Source organism: Physella acuta, unplaced genomic scaffold (assembly GCF_028476545.2).
Source record: "Physella acuta isolate Inbredline_101_S28 unplaced genomic scaffold, ASM2847654v3 ptg000719l, whole genome shotgun sequence".
Taxonomy (NCBI): Eukaryota; Metazoa; Mollusca; class Gastropoda; family Physidae; genus Physella; species Physella acuta.
The window spans coordinates 40,247-58,702 of NW_026732237.1; the positions used below are offsets into that span (position 1 = coordinate 40,247).

At 34.2% G+C, this 18,456-nt stretch overlaps 1 protein-coding gene across 1 annotated transcript in view; it reads left to right on the top strand.

The window, feature by feature from the left end:
• Window positions 1–483: 483 nt before the first annotated feature.
• The window catches only part of LOC131949908 (uncharacterized), a 211,156-nt gene continuing 193,183 nt past the window's right edge, over window positions 484–18,456 (top strand). The window contains exon 1 of the mRNA XM_059311874.1: window positions 484–808. The gene's annotated coding sequence lies outside the window, so the exon portion shown is untranslated. The remainder of the gene's footprint in view (window positions 809–18,456) is intronic.

Consider the following 18,456-nt stretch of genomic DNA (forward strand, 5'->3'; position numbering starts at 1 on the left):
GAGTTATGTGTATGTTATTTCCATTGACGAGTTATGGTTCAAAATGGGTGATTTCGATGTATAATATTTTCACATGAGAGGCAGTTTTTCTCACGTTGTTAAATGTTACTTTTATTTTCTTTTTTCCTCATATTAGAACTAGGCGCAGAGAATAAGCATTAAAACTTTATATCATCAACCATCTTTTAACTTTTGTGCGATGTGTATTTTATTATTGTGTATAGTGAGAAATTTTTAAAGTTAAAGTCGAAGTCTTGAAAAATTTGGGATAGAGATTCAAATCACGAAAGTTTATGGTTAAAAACTACATTTAATTAACACAACCCGATCCATCCCCCTCAAAGTTATTTTTAATTAGACGTCTAAGTCTGTCCCCACCCCCATTTTCGATAATTAGTCTGCAGTAGTCTCCCCTTGCTAGTCCCACTCAACGCGCGGCGCTGCGAACGCCAGTATCCGCCACCCATCTTTTGATCGGTCGGTACCTGATGGATCCACGAAAGGCAGGATTATGCAAATGAGGTCCCGGTTCCGAGTGGACTGACGGCTGCGGGAACCTCACCCTGCCGTGACGTCATCGAGTGCCCCGTCGTCCGATGGTATCGGTCCGGGGATATATTACGTAATTACTTCATTGGGAGCGAAGTGATCCGAGTGATAAGAGCCCCCTAGTGTTGATGTCCTTGTGAAGATAAGGGTATCGCACCTGAGGACAACACAGGTAGCAGGTGTAAGACGGTAACTACCACACACCAACCCAGCCACAACTGCAGAATTACAGAATATTTTTTTAAAATTATAAATACAGGTAGGTAAACTATTTCTTTGAAAAATAGTTCGCTAATATTTTCTAAAACAAAGAAAAATAGTTGGCTAATATTTTCTAAAACCACAGGTAGGTAAGAATATTTCAATGAAAATAGTTGGCTAAAATTGTCTCAATCTCTAATTAAAGAGTTGTCCTGTTTTTCAAATCAAATAACAGTATTTTGAGATCATTAATTATTTAACTGTAACCAGTAAAATGTTTTGGATTCAAAAGAGATATTAACATCTACTTTTCAATATTATGAATAAACACTATACCTTAGATTTTTTTATACTTTTAATTATAGATATAAAAATATATATAAATAAATAGACAAATAAATAAATTATATATATATATATATATATATATATATATATATATATACTTGTTTTTAATTTGTGTGTAGTTTTAACAATAAATACTTAATAGAATTTAAAAAAATAAAGAAAATATAAATAAGTGAATAATTAATTGAGAAATTATGAAAAGAAAAAATGTGTTAACTGGATAGCCCAGGGAAACAAAAATAATAACGAATGTAAGTTAAAATTACATTGATATTCCGAATAACAATTGTTTATGTGTTTTTTTAATATACTAATTACTTCAAATTTTAATTTCTCTTAAAAGCTGACACTTTTAGAAAACGACTTTGAGAATTTTACAAAAAATATAATTAATTACATGAAATATCATGAAACGTTTTAAAAATAAGTAGCGTATAAATTAAATTATCATTGTAAGAGAACATTTAACCTCTTACGATGGTTAAATTTAGATTTGTAGTGCGCTATAAAGTAATATTGGCTTTGTAAAGAGACGGAAAATTTAAAATATTTTTTTTTACTTTCAATTTCTTAGTTAATTCTAGTTGGCACATAAAACTAACGTTTCGCCGTCTAAAATAGTAAACGATTTGACTTAACCGTATGCTCTCCAAGTAAATTTAGTGTACAATAAAAATAGCGTGTAAGAAACGTGTCTTCTAGCGTTCGAATATTGAGTCCAGTAGCGTTAACGCCTAATTTTGTTAGCAGCGATTAACTGGGAAGAGAGCCTAATTGTTTTATACTTTTAAAAAAAAACACAATTTTTCAAATTTACAGTAATCATTATATTATGTGGTGTAACAAAAAAACGAGCTATTTTATAACAGTAACAACCTTAAACGAACTAGTAATTGTTAACTTAAACACTGTTCTCTTTTTTCACAATTTATACTAAATTTATTTTATTTTGGTTACTAGTTTCCAGAGGCGTCGCGAGGCGGGAGTGGGGGGTGCGGACCGCACCGGGTGACACCATTACGGGGGGGGGGGGTGACACCAAGACGAAAATTTGCAAAATATATGGAAGGAAAATGCTTTTTGCCTGTTCAGTGAATGAATAATTAGTGTTAAAAAGTCTTAAGTATACATTGAGCATCTCGACAGAACATATACACCCACACACCCACCCCACACACAAGTATATATATATATATATATATATATATATATATATATATATATATATATATATATATATATATATAACATTTTAACTTAAAAACAACAATATTTATCGTTTTATTGTCATTTGCATTCAAGATTTTCATTTTACTTTAAAAATAATTTCCTAATTTGATTAATGTGCCTTTCTCGTAATATATATATATATATATATATATATATATATATATATATATATATATATATATATATATATATATATATATATATATATATATATATTTATATATATATATATATATATAAACAGAGAGATATATATATATATATATATAGATATAGTTATATATATATATATATATATATATATATATATATATATATATATATATATATATATATATATATATATATATGTATAGTGACAAAAATTAAAAGGATATTTTGACCGCTGTGTAATTTCTAGGTCTTAAGTTTCCATGTAATTTAATGAATTTATATATATATGTACTGCCTGTGTATTATATAAATTATAATTGAATAATTGAATATAATTGTTTCTTTCTTATAATTAAGCCATACATTTTTCAAATGTAGTTTTAATATAATTTTGCTATTTAAAAATGGTTTTAATTAGATTTAAAATATTAAATTTACATAAAGTATGCTATTTTATGTATGTACGTATTTTAAAAATATGACATACATATTAACCGTAGTAATCTCGTTTAAAATTTTTAAAAATCGGCAAGTTGTTTTTTTATTAAAGAAAACTAATGACAGTAACTTTATTTTTTTCTTGTTTCAAGATTTTAAAACACTTCTTAAATTTTGCTTGAATTTATATTTATACAAAATTTGGCATCAAACTATTGATAAGTAGGCAGACTATCCTTACACAATAAATTCAACTGCATCAACATTTTAAAATAAAATATATTTTTTCTTTTGAGTGACAACATAAAGTTAAGTTATCCTTTCGAACCTGACGGTGTTTGGGGCAAATGAAGTAGAGTTTACATGTTTATTTGACCTCGGCATATATAGAGAAATGGATACTTTGACCGCTGTGTAATTTCTGTTTTATTTTTCCATGTACTTTAAATTTTAAAACGCTTAAACTACATACCATAAATAAATGAAATTAAAGTTAAAATATCATGCACATATATTTAACAATAGGAAAAAAATATATGCATTTAAGTTAATTATGGTGTTTATTAAAATTAACATTGTATAGAGAGATGTTATTCGCGATGTTAACAAAAGTTAACATTTTAAAGAAAACTATCAAACACGATATAAATTATGCATGCTAGCAGTTATCTTAAAGATGAATATACATAGTCACCAAGAGTAGCCTATACTTGCCGTAAACTTTGTTTGAATCTAGAGTAGTAAATATGATTTATTCTTTATTTGTGATGTATACACGAGTTTATGTTTTCATAATTTTCTGAGAAATTGTATCAAATATATAAATAGTGCCAACTTTTTACACAAAGGAATCACATAAAGCATTCTTTAAAGTATCTTTAACATTTAACACCCGTGATCTATACGCGAGTTTACGTTTTCTAAAGTATCTATTATAAATTATAAATAGTCTGTATGACAAAATCATTTGAAGTTTTTCCAGTTAAAAAAAATTAATCGGTAACTATTTTAATCATTAACATTACATTAAGCATTATTAAACAGAATCTGCAACATTCATCATTCTTATTTTTTCTCTCCATATAACATGAAAACTTTAAACACATTGAGGCACAGAATAAACACTATTTTAGCAAACAATAACCAACTCGCTTATAGTATCAATCAAGCCTGAAATTATTTTTATTAAAATGTTATTAAGGGAAGTAACTCTGCTGCCCTCATATAAAGAGAAATATATGACAAATAATACATTGGGGTGGCAGATTTGTATTAGATTAAGCTGCTTCACATCTAACTCGGCTTAGAGATTTACAAAGGATTAACAAGCATACTAAACGTGGCCGTCATTAAAATAAAAAATCTTAGTGCACACAATATTAAAAAATATATATTCACTAATTTAACTATACGGAAAATGAATTACCTTTTTGGGTAGATAAAGTAGAGTGATCTTTTTTTTTTAAATTTAATTCATAGACGAGTCTCGGGAAGAGGGTGTGTGTGTGTGTGTTCAAAATAAATACTTATCAGCAGATTTAGTATAATTTGCTATACTAAAAGTGTTCGTTTCTTAAAGTGAAATATTAGATTATGATTTATTTTGTTATTTTTATTGGCAATTTATTAGAAAATGTACATTAAACCATAACCTATAATTTACCGTCGTGTAGATTAGCGCTTTTTATCCATCGCGCTTGAAAACTATGACCCTATCGGGCGATGTCTAGAGGCAACACTTATCCCATTTAAAATGACAGGTTGGGCATGCTACTCAATCTATATATCCTAGACACAGGTGAATGTCCAGGTAAAGGTGATTGCTATGTGATGGTGTAGTGAAGACTACTGTGTGAGACCCGCTGGTTCTGAATATCCCATGTGTTAAATAAAGCTTGAGTTTGAACCAGAGTCTTAAATGTGAACAGTTCCCCCCACTTCAATTTAAAAAAAAAATTTGAACAAACTTTTCCCCAACCATTTGGGTATTCATATTCGCCCGGGCCGCATAAAGGCCCACTGACACGCAAAGCATCCTTCACCTGTGAAGGTCAACAGCGGGGTCAAAGTTGAACAATGAACCCCAGCGATGGTGGCTTTTCACTCAGGGGAAAGAACTCTATTCAGAAGATTAGAAGGTGCTCGAAAGGGAGAGAATTCGTGGGGTTGGAATTGAATAGTTTGTACCACCTGATAGACCACCTGGAATTCAAATCAACTTAGATTTTTGTAAGTCATAAATATTTAATTAAAACAGCTCATAATATGCAGAACTGATCAGTTCAATTTTTCTCAGTCATAAAAAAGTCTTAACCCTTATTTAACTGGGATACCCCAAATGAAAAGGGTGCGTTACTCGTTAAGAAATGGTGTAAAGCTTACTTAAGTAGCAGTGATTCTTGGGATGTTTCTTTCAAGTTACAAATATTTTTTATCCAAATACTTAGTAAAGACCTTATGCTACCTCAGGGGTCGGCAACCTTTTGAGACAAAAGAGCCAAAAGTTACAAATTACAACATTATCCGGTTTTTAAAGAGCCACTAACATTTTTTGTCAATAGTATATTTGTTTAGGATTATATATATATATATATATATAAAATCCTAAACAAATATATTATATATGTAATTTAAAATAAATAGCTTTGAATATATGAAATAATTTCATTTGAATTTGTGTTGAGAGGATCTACTATGTAAGTCAGAGTACTTGCATTTGTTTTGAATTGCTCAAATCTCTCAGGGTTTTCCTTTCCTTTCAGTTTCTCACTTAGCTGGTTTAGTTTCTTCGTGATATCCACTATGAAGTTGAACGTTTCAATTCGGAATGGACAATGTAATAGGAAGTACACTAAATATTATAATATAATAGTGAATGTTTATTGTTTATATCTATTGTTATATCGTTTATTACCGAGTGTTGCAGACTAATATTTTTATGAGTTTTGAAAATAAAATAAAATAATTATTAATATTTGTGCATGGAGCTGAAGAGCCGCAACTGGACACCAAAAGAGTCGCATGCGGCTCGCGAGCCGCAGGTTGCCGACCCCTGTGCTACCCAATGGGGTTTGAAATTGAGCAGTGAGTCCTACCCACGTCTGTAAATGTATTGGACGGAGCCCTGACCGGAAACGGAAGTAAGCAGAGGTTGCTTACGGAGCAGCTTCTACGCCGTGACATAATAAATAGTCGAAGTAGAGTTTAGCTGATTTTCTAGCCACCGTTGATGGAAGCTTAACGTGGTTAACATAAAAGACGAATAACCTATCCGCATTTCATTTCGCCACGTAATTCGGTACATAATGTTGTAAGGTGATAGGTTAATGAACTGTGGTTAGGGTTATGATTCTGTAAGAAATTCTCGGAACTTATGTTCTCTTGGAAAATAATGTTAGAGGGTCGGGGGGTAGGGGGGGGAAGGGGGAAATGAAGAACGGGGTGGTTATCGCGAAGTAAAAAAAAAAGTATATTTTAGAAGTTAGAATCACAGCCCTAACTTAATTTCTGCCTCCAATCCTAGTACAAGCCTGACTCTAACCCTAACAAACGTAGAGACAGAGCAGAAAAAAAAACACAAAAAAATAAAACAACACCTATCTCAAACAAAAAACACTGAGACAAACACACACAAATACACAATTAAACAAACAAATAAACACAAAAGCATACTTAAACATAGACTAATACTAAAACAAACACACCCACAAACACACACAAAGAAATACATACACACAAACACATACACTAATAAACAAACACCAAAACACAAACAATAACTTAAATATACACATACATACACAGCACACAAAAAAAAAACAACACCCACTCAAAAACACACACGAAAACAAATACAAACACACATATTCACGCAACAAATAAACAACACACTAACAGAGCACTATAACACACCTTAGCTAAACACATCTATAACCATTTCTTAAAACAATCTTGATTAACTTGTCATGTTCATGACGTCATTCTAATTAAGCTTTAATCAACACTGATCCACCCTTCAAGATTTATTGTTTAATTTTAGCTTTTTGTAGCGGTCATTAATTGAAAACATAACAAGCTAAGTCGGAGTTGTTGATATTAAAATTTAAACCATTACATTTTTAAGACAACGGCGTCACGAAGATAAACAGGTTTTAATTACACACGTCATCAAGCCGTCGTTAGTGATTGTAATTAATTATGTTTTTCTTTCCGAAACTCAGATTCTATCTTTAAAAACACATCCGCTTTATCGCACGTGAAAATCATTTGCTCTCTTCTCATAATCCATTAATTACTATTACAAGTCAGAAATCGAAAATTGTTTCGTTTAAAAATAAAATTCATATTTTATTTTTCGCCTTGAAAAAAAATCAACAACAAATTCGTCGGATAATTCGGTCTTAATCAGCAAATAAAATATGAGCAAAACACATTTCTTTGTGGTGAAACACGCGGTAATATATCATAATTAATAAACAAACTTATAGGCATGCAATTAACTCTCTTATCTGATTACTGCGAAGATTGATGTGTATCTTAAGCCCAGCAGATAGAAGCTGCTTTTCATCCTGTTTATTTTTATTTTTTATGTGAGCACGATTAGCATAATGTGTATGTAATACTCCGAATTCTCCCCCAGCATATAGCGATAATTCTTGTTCTATTCATCATACATTTAGTTATGTTCGGAGAAAATGAATACCATTAAAAAAAACAACAACAATATCTGGTAGATGAACAGTGATTCTTCCAGACTTTTTTCTCCCGGGGTGATTGGGGGGGGGGGGGTGCTGGTAAAATCCTGGTAAAAGTATATATTTTCAATATTAATTCTGTGTTTCCTCGGGAGGGGAGGGGATGGGGGGGGGGGGGTGGTAGGCGTTGCCTGAAAGAAACTCTGTAGATGAATTATAGCATCGATATATTTTTTGGGGTATAGATTGAATATACATGAACACAATTTTGACATCTATCTGGTAATATTAAAACGCATGTTGATCATGGTAATTACTTAATTACTTTACTTCTTTATTTTTCTTTTATAAATCCTACAACTTAAAAACAAAACATAATAATACATCCGTTGCCGTGAAACGTTTTCGAGGTTGTTTTTGCTAGTATCATATAATTTACATTTATCTTGACTCTGTACAAGTGGTATTTCGCTGTATAACCATTTAGACAATACTAGGTGCTTTTCACTAAATAATCATTTAGAGAATACTAGGTGATATTTTACTGAATAAACATTTGGCCTCTACGAGGTGGTATTTCACTGTATAACTATTTAAGCAATACGAGGTGGTATTTCGCTATAGTCATTTAGCTATAGTAAGTGGTATTTCACTGCATAACCAGTTAGCATATACAAATGCCATTAATTCAAATAACTGTTAATGTCACAAATTTTAAAAATATTTTTTCTTTTAGAAATATCACCAAAACAAAAACAACCCAGACAGAAGCAGGCAGAAATACCATAAATGAAAATCCACCTATTAAACACAGACAAAAAAAAAAACAAAACAACTACTGAAATGCCAATCACGAATTTTATACCACACGACAGCAACTCCATAGCACACATGGATTTTCAAGTTTGACTAAAGACTAGACAGGTACCACAATTTATGTTGATAATCACAATTATTTCTTCCTCTATTCATTATTTTATGTTGAAACATAAAAGCTGATAATTAGCCCCCAGTGAATCATAAGTGGTTACTATTTCATTTGGTTTTAATTAAATTTGGTAATTTCTAATTAAAATAAATTTTATAAGTAAAATTACCTAGATCTAGCAAAAACCAAATATTACGCGAAGCATATTCTAACTCTGAAGTGTTTGAAAATCTAAAAGAAAAAAAAATACCATAAACATAACCCTGAACTATTTAGCGAAGTAAACCCGTAAACAAAGGTTAAGATATAGGATATAAGTTCCGATTTCTGCGTTGGATTCCTTTTTGAGGAATCGAACCGCACGATATGATCTTATTAGCCCACCTCCCGCATTAATTGTTTAGGTCCAAACATTTAGGGTTTGGGTCCAAGTTTAAGTTTTGGTTATTCCATTACGATTAAACAATACAAATAATTTTTAATCGGTTAAAATAAGATTTTCATAATTTTGTTCGTTACCATGGATATTTCGGGTTTTCATAGTTTCGAAAATTAGTGCTTAAGTTACATGTACAACGACGAAACGGGTTTCCATAAGTTGTACCAATGCGGTCGCCCGTACAAATCTATCAATATCATGGCCTACCGGCGCAACGCCATGATTGGTGCAGAATCGCATGGAAATAATTACTAGCATTAGCACCGGCGTTGGCAGAGGACTAGTGGAATAGTGTGTCGTTAGGCGCGCACCGTGCTCTGGCGTGCACAGCAGTCATCAGTGCGGCGGCGGCGGCGGTGGTGGGGTGGACGAATTTGTGACGGATCTGTTTAAACTGGTGGGCATAAAACACGCGCGGAAATGGAAGACCAACTCACGTGTGGCCCTGTGTGTGTGTGTGTGAGTGTGTTTGTGTGTCTTTGTGCGGGAGGGGGGGGGGGGAGAAGGACCGACATTTGATTTAAAATATTATTATTTGCGTTTGTTCTTTGTCTTTTATTTCCATTGAAAAATGTATGGGTTCTGGTGACCGATATGTGTATGTGGAATATTTTTAACACGACAATACGAACCCGACTAAATGGCCCCAGACAAAACGACCCAATCAAAATAGTCCCCGACTAAAGGACTCCCGACAAAAAAGCTCACGACAAACGAACCCGCGAAATTTGGCATATTGCAATAAATGTCCAAAGGTTTTCCAGATTAAATGGGTTCCCGATATATTGGCACCCGGTTATAAACTCAAATGTGGCCCACGCAAAAGAGTTCATTTAGACGGAATTCCTAAGAACAAGGGTCCATGCAGTGCGTCGTAGAGAGAATAACAACCCAGCAGCTTGCACCTGCATCTACGAACCCACCCCTCTCTCCTGTACCCCCTATCTCCCCCGCACACTCAAACGGAAGATGAAAAACAACCCGTCTGCTCATTAAATTCTGGGATTCGTTAATGAATTACCAGACTTCCTGTCTTTGACTTGACCCCCAGTGGAAAACAAAATCTCATTTAAACATTAGAAAATGTGAAATTAGTCAACGGCTTAATTCTATAACTAAAGGACGATTTAAAAAATTAAGTACATGTATGTCGTTTACAGGCGATATATATATGTTACGGTCAAAGCCCGAAGTGCGGCCAAAGCGCGGATTGGCCGGCCAATCCGCGCATTGGCCAGCTCTCTTGGCCAAAGCCAGAAGAACTGAGAACTAAGATCGTATTTCGTACATTGGCCGGCCAATGTGCGCACTGGCCGGGACGTACTGGCCAAAGTCCGAAGCGCTTAAATTTGACAACGTATTTTGTACATTGGCCGGCCAATGCGCGCACTGGCCGGTATGTCCTGGCCAATGTTCTATCTAGACTAAGTTGTGATCGCATTTTCATTACTCTGGGTGATTTTCATTGAGAGTAACGTATTGTTTAGCTTTTGTTTGTAAAGCATTCTATATGCAAGGCGACATGGATCAAAAGGGCCGTCAGACCATGAGACAGACATAGCAGATGGCTGTCAAAAGAAAAAAAATGTAAATCCATGTTAGTTTCCATATATGGGCTCTCGATACAATAGTTACTGAGGAAGATCTTGAGAACATTGAACAAGAAATGGAGGTTGCCATAAATGCTACGACATCCTCATCTAACACATCTGCTTCCGTGGCGGAACGTCCAGACCAGTTGCGTGACAATAATGTGGCCATCAGGTTCTGTATAGTTTGTGAAAAACATTGTAGAACAGCCCATTCTTGTGGATTCTGTGGCAACGATGTCCATGCTATTTGTGGAATACCCAATGAAGCAGACGAAGGGTACGGAGGGAACATTACCTGCAGATTATGTCACAACAAGCAAGACATTATGGAACACAGGTCAGCAGCTCATACTGGCGTGCAAACTCAAGGTGCTAAGATGCTTAAAACATCAAATACAAAATTTAAAGATGGTGAAGTGGGTGACAATGTACGCATCCGTTTTCCAGATGTTGACAGAGGTCACGGTGATCCCCGAAGCGTGATTGCAGTTGTCATGAGCGCCGAGGGCGGTTTCTACAAATTAGGAACGGAACATGGTGTTCTAAAACAACTGTATGCTAGAAGTGAGTTTTCAATTCTTCATGAAAAACTGCTCTTATTGTCGTCAAGTGGCACTGAGGAAAAATCATTACGAACCATCGCATCTTCACAATCATTGACTGGGGGCCAAGGCTACACTCGCTGCAATTGCACATTTAAGTGCACAACAAATCGCTGCAAGTGTAAATATAACAAGCTGCTATGTAATTCTAAATGCCATAAAAGTTCAACTTGTTGTAACAAATGATGATATTGATAGATTGAGACTATAGTACAATAAAAAATTTGAATGTTTCTGTCATTTACTTTAATTAATAATCAATAAAGACTTAATTTCATGATCTTTACGGCATTAAAAAAACCCAAAATCTGCTCATGATCTTCTAATTCGGACTTTGGCCTGTCGTCCCTAGCCAGATGATCTTCTAATAAAGACTTTGGCCGGTCCACCATGGCCAGACCGCGGACTGGCCGGCCAAAGGCAGAAATCAAGCAGAGTTTCGGACTTTGACCGACCTATGGGAGGCGATATTGGCCAATGCGCGGATTGGCCGGCCAATCCTAGCATTGGCCGACTTCGGGCTTTGACCGTAACATATATATATATATATATATATATATATATATATATATATATATATATATATATATATATATATATATATATATATATATATATATATATGTGTGTGTGTGTGTGTGTGTGTGTGTGTGTATAAAGACATCTTTTAATGAAGACAGTTTTTTTTTGTAAATAGAACACATCATTGTGTATAAAAAAAACACAAAAAAAGGGGAGAGAAGTATCCCGTGTTGTAAAGTCTCACCTTAGAACACATTATCGTTCTTGGCGTGACATTTCCTTCTAGGTTCTGTGACCTTTTTCTTCGTTGTCCGACCGTCTAGTCTTTGAAACCCAGAGTTTCTTCCAGGCATCTCTTCGGGGGGGCGAATTTTTACCGCCCCCCCGAACGAAATGAAATTTATATAATTTATATAGAAAATATATACTTTTAACAGTGTCCGCCCCCCCGAAGAAAGTTTACCGCCCCCCCCCGAAGATTTCAAGTGCCCCCCCGGAGAAAAAAGTCTGGAAGAAACACTGTTGAAACCTAATATTTGTAACACTATCGCATATACAACTACTGAAACAACTTTTTAAAAAGTATGTTAAACGTCGGATTAAAAGCAGATTTTAAAAAACCGAGTTAGTACGACGAGTGCATCAATTTTTACACGTGACTAAGGACAATTATTTGGTTGACACTTTGGATCCAGATAAGCCTCTCCAAAAAGTTAACCCCCGCCACCCAAAAAGATAATAAAGAAGAGGATATCAAATTTGAGATTTTATTAAAGAGGGTGAAATTGGGATATGTCTTTAATAATTAGCATAAAAAGGTCTGTATTTTGTTACCGTTAATCCTAATCCTAACTTAAGCAACTATTTTTACAGCGATCATTTAAATATTCAAATGTCTATCCATCAGAAATAGTTCACTTTTCGCATTTTTTTTTTGGGGGGGGGGGGGGGGGGGGGCTTATCTTTACAAGACCCAATACATTAACTGGCTGTCTTCATCCCACTTTTAAATGGCAAAAACAACAAAACATTCTTCATTTTACACATTGACTCGTATAACAACTAGACAGTGTTGAAGACAAATGAAGTACGGCAACTTTTTTTGTGAAATCAGTGTATATTTAGATTGGAAATGCGGCAAGCTTGTAGGGTATTTTTTCAAAATGCCTGAAAAATTTAGGCCTATAATTAAATAACATCACGTAAATCGACTGCCTCCGTTCTAACCCACCCGCAACACACCCGCCCCCTTTGAGGTTTCAGCAGTCCTTTGTCACGCTCAAATCTCTCCCGTGTGGCCTTGTAGCTCTGTGTCACCACGTCACACAGCAGGGCAAATTGTCGCACAATTTCCCCCTCACACACCTACCCCACACACACACTACTCACCCACCCACACACCGTGCTCGTGTCACACCAACAAACAAACAAACAAACAAACAAACAACCACCTCACGTCGTTTGCGTGGATCACCCACACCTCACGTAAAGAGAAAGAGAGAGTGAGCAAGACACGGGAGAAAAGAAAAAAAAAGAAAAAGCCAGCCTGTCCCCTCTCTCTCACTAGCATCCAGATCAAATTAGGAATAGAGTCGCGGAAAGTGCCGAAGATTTGCGTCCCTTTGGTTCTCCCCCTTTCCGCTTTATCCCCCCTCCCTTTCCCCTCCGCGCGCGTTCATCTCCCGTGTATGTGTGTCTGCGCGCGTCTCTTCCAGTCGCCAAGCGTATCGAATGTGTGCAGTGTCCGACAGCCCCCACACACACATCAGCTCGTCTGCTCGTTGATTTCATTCATTCGCGGGGTTTCACGCATGGTTGCCCGGTTCGCAGGCTGGTTGTCGGGTTGTTCCTGTGTTTGGTGCCACGAGTTCCTTGACGTGCTTGTCATTGGACGAGGATTTCTGTGTTTACGTTTCGCGTGTGCCGGCATTACACTTGTGCCGTGACAGAACTCGTGTGTTTTCCCCGAGGATATGTCGAGTGTTCTAAAATATCATATCAATGTGTAAGTTTCTATCGTCAACGATAATAATGTGCTATCTCTAGGGACATAGGGTCATAGGTTACTCATTCATTTGTGTAGTTGCAAGTCTTATGTGAACAAAAAATAAGGAAAATATTTCATTATCGCGACCGTGTACCATATATTATCTAGTATTACTTTTAAATAGTAGACTAGTAACTAGATCGGGGACTAGTTGTTTACAAAAGTATTGTATCATAATACTATCAATCTAGATTCTAGATAGATGCGCAACTAGTGTAAGTATATGTATATCGTCTAGATCTAGATCTAGAGTATAGGCCTACTGAGATACATCTAGATCTAGCCTTATTTTTACTGTCCTAAACATGTGACGAATATGTAAACAAATTCAAATACGGAACGCGTAACACTGATTATCTAATAAGCTGTGTAATATACAGGCCTATTTGTATTATTAATAAGATTATGATTACAATATTTAATTTTATCTTTAGTATCCTTTAGTAGGCCTAATCCCTAAATTTACTAATAAATTAATAATATTAATTTAATACTAAACCATGCTCAACATCGGTTTTTTTAATCAGAATTTATGAATTTTGACAAAGATATTCTTTATAGCATCTGGGGAAAAACATTTTATTTTACTCGCTAAAAGCTATTAATTTAAGTAGGCCTAGAATCTATAGCCTAACCAATATATTAATATTAATAAGGTTGAGTCAAGGGCTACAATAATACAAATACACTAAGCCTAAACCCTAGTATTAGTGCCATTAATCTGGTTAAATTTTTTTTTACCAGAATGTGAAGCGTAAAGATTAGAATTAGATCTCGCTAAATCAAGTTCTACTCCACTATTCAGTATTTATTAAATTTAAGTCATCTAAATCTAGATCTAGGATCTAGATCTATAGGCCTAGATCTCTAGATCTAATATTCAAAGCGTTTATTTATCTCTAGATCTATAAGAAGTTGAGTACTGACGTTAGCCAGTGACATAGATCCAACTGTCTGGTTTACAAAACACAAAATATCGATTCACACTCGATACAGTTAGCGTCCGTCTTCATCTCGATTGATTGTGTTCGATCTGCTTACCTTTGAGTGTCAACACGTCTCGTGCCGGCCAGTTGTGGACATGACGCAGACATTTAAATGGCAGGGGTCAAGTTTCGCCCAATGAGAACCGCCGTGTTTGGTGTGTGAAAACATGAAATAGCCGGACGGAAATAGTTCGGGGTCGAATTTGACCCAATGAGAACCGCTGTGTTGGTGTGTGGTTAAACAAAATGAAATAAGACACGTACATAGTTCGTTGTTAAAAAAATAATTCGTTTGGATTTATGTGTATAGTTTTATGACCACTAAGTGACCAGTAGTGACCTTTGAGTTTGTGATATGACTACACAACTGGATACAAGATGAGTTTATATTTCCTAATTTGTGAAGGATTATGAAGGTAATTTTCTATTTTTTTTTTCCCATTAGACCTAATTTATTTTTGATAATCCATCTTTCTGTAAACATGCTTGCTATGATAAAATGATAATAGTTGCTAACCGACACTGTATGTTTATTACATACGCTAGGCTTGGCTATGTCGTACTGTATCGATAAACATTAATAAACAATAACAAATATTCTTCTAAATCTAACAGACGTCTATCTCCAGACATTGATGACAGATCTAGTTTGATAAAGTAACTTAAACTAGCGTTGTTTTACTTTTGGCGTGAAGTAACTTAAACTATCGTATTACTTTTGGCTTACAGTAACTTAAACTATCGTCTTACTTTTGGTGTAAAATAACTTACTACCGTTGTGTTATTTTTTTCGGAGTTTTAGTGTTAGGATTTGGCCTAGTCTGAGTTACCAGCTGTCAAATACTGTAATGGTTAGATTTGGGCTTGAAATATTATCCGCAGCCATATCTATGTAACTCGGATGGGTTCCTAATCCTTAAAGCTCTGACATACATACTGTTATATCTAATCCAACAAGATGTAATACCAGTTAAAAAATAAAATAAAGATAGGTAAACTATGATATGAAATATGAAAAAAAAAAAAAAAAAAACTTGCCATACATTATATTTAATGTCTACTTCTAGAGATTATTTGTTATTTATTTTCCTGGCGCTGTTGTTTGTTCCATGTCGTGGCGCCAGGGGTGAGCGTATCTTCTGTGCGAAACATTGGGTGTGGGGTGGGGAGTGTGTGTGAACATATAGGCCTATTTAGGGGGGGGGTGAACATATAGGCCTAGGAGGGGGGTGGGGGGGGTGAAAATACAGGCCTAGTTAACAATACATAAACATGTATATTCTGTTACATAGTAGGATGTTAAAAATAATATATTGGTGATTTAAAAAAAATTGGAACTTTCGATTCGATTTAAAAACTACTAAGATTTTTTAAATAAAAAAAAAATTGATATTGACCTTCATTAAAGTAGGATAAGTTATCTGTATATCTCTATTAAAAAAATCAAAGCTGTAAATATATTTAAGTATATGACCATAGAAAAAAAAATTAATCGTTCATAAGTATGAATAATGAAGGATTTGAATGCATACATTTTATGAAAATACAATAATAGAGATACCAGTAATAGGCCTACTATTTACATTAATGCATTCATGATTCTATTTTAAGATCAAATGTAAAGATAGCAATTTTAAGGGCAATACAAAAATGACATACATAATTTAAAGGAAACTTCAACCAGTAATATATTTTCACGACCAGTACAAAATTAAAATAGATAGTCTATATATTTTGTTTTGTAGTGAAAATTAGTATGTTATAAGTAGAAATATATGATCATATTGTATAGCGCCCAGCTTATTCTTAATGTATTACAACGTTGATATATATCTGTGTGATATTTACATTTGATTAGATTTTACACCTACATATTTTAATAATTTCACAAATATAAAAACAACCGTTACAATTTTTAACATCTTTTTTTTTCCCTCTGGCGAACTCAAAATGGCTTAAATGAAGAACTGGTGTATAGAAATTTTTGAACATATTTGAAATATCAAGAACAATCTATAAGCAATTACGTCTCAGCCTTAGGTCTTCGTAAGACTTTTAATACGAAAACACATCTGAATCAGTCTTATATATATAAAAAAAAAAAAGACGTTAAAAACTCATTTTCCCCCTCTAGCCTCGACTAGCTGACGAAGACTTAAGGTCGAAACGCCAATATCAAAAGTTCACAGAAGCTCTGGTTGCAACAAAAAGTTTACCCCGTCCCGTCTCCCCCTAGGGCGAAACAAAACAAAATATTCTCTCTTAATACCCCGGGAAAGCCGAGCCCCACATTAGCAGGGCCGGCTCTTGACGGAGCCGTTCCTCCTGCTAATCCCGTGCCGATGAATAAAACATGCATCTGCAGGGCCCGACCCTCGAGCTTTTGCCCTCACTCCCTAAGACGCTTAGCCCTGCTCCGTGGATGCTTGCAAGTCCCTCTGTATAGCCGGGCATCCAGTGTTGTCAAACTCTAAAGTTTGTTAGGATTAGAAGGGGCAGAAAGTCGATCTGTCATTTGAGAGAACATTCCTTTAAAGCTGCTACTGTGTTCTTGTCATTTGTATATTTGTTATTGTATTTTGTCATTTGTATTTTGTCATTTGTATTTTGTCATTTGTATTTTGTCATTTGTATTTTTGTCATTTGTATTTTTGTCATTTGTATTTTTGTCATTTGTATTTTTGTCATTTGTATTTTTGTCATTTGTATTTTTGTCATTTGTATCGTCATTTGTATTTTTGTCATTTGTATTTTTGTCATTTGTATTTTTGTCATTTGTATTTTTGTCATTTGTATTTTTGTCATTTGTATTTTTGTCATTTGTATTTTTGTCATTTGTATTTTCATTTGTATTTTTGTCAATTTATTTATCATCATTTGCATTCCTGTCATTTTATATTTCAGTTTTGTATTTGTGTTATTTGTAGTCTTGCCATTTATAGTATTGTCATTTGTAGTCTTGTTATTGTATTTTTGTCATTTGTAGTTTTATTACTTTTAGTCTTGCCACTTGTCATTTGTAGTTTTGTCACTTTTATATTCCAATGCCCCTGACTCTGTGCCTATATTCCAATGGCCCTAACCCCCCCCCCCCCCACCCCTCAGTGCCTATATCCTAATTCCTGACTCGTTACATAGCAGTACTTTTGGTTCAAGTGATGTTATAACCATAAATTATTTAAGGATCAAAATCGAATTTTTTTTTATTTGAAGCTTACAGTATCAAATGTGTGGGTCTGAAACGTCTGAATTTAGTTAATGTCTTTAGAAAGTTGTCTTAAATTATTAATGTCGTTTGAAAGTTGTCTGAAATTTGTTATGTCGTTTGATAGTTGCATGAAAATAGTAATGTCGTTTCATTAATGTCGTTCTGTAATGTAATTTTTAGAGTTGTATAAAATTTGTAATGTCGTTTGAAAAGTTATGGAAATTTGTCATGTCGTTTTAAAGTTGTCTTAACTTTGTCATGTCTTTTGAAAGTTGTATAAAATTTGAAATGTCGTTTTAAAGTCGTATTATCGGCTAAAGATTGCAAGGTCCTAATTGACAAGTCATCCTCAAATAATGTAACGCTGAGCAACCCAACAAAATTGTGGTTTTTTTTTTGTGTGTTCCTGTAATTAGCATCTGATTCTAATTTGTCTCGCAATTAAAAGAAAGCAATTAAAACTAATTTCAAATTTTTATAAAAAGTCATTTTTGTTTTATTTTAAATACAAATTTTGGT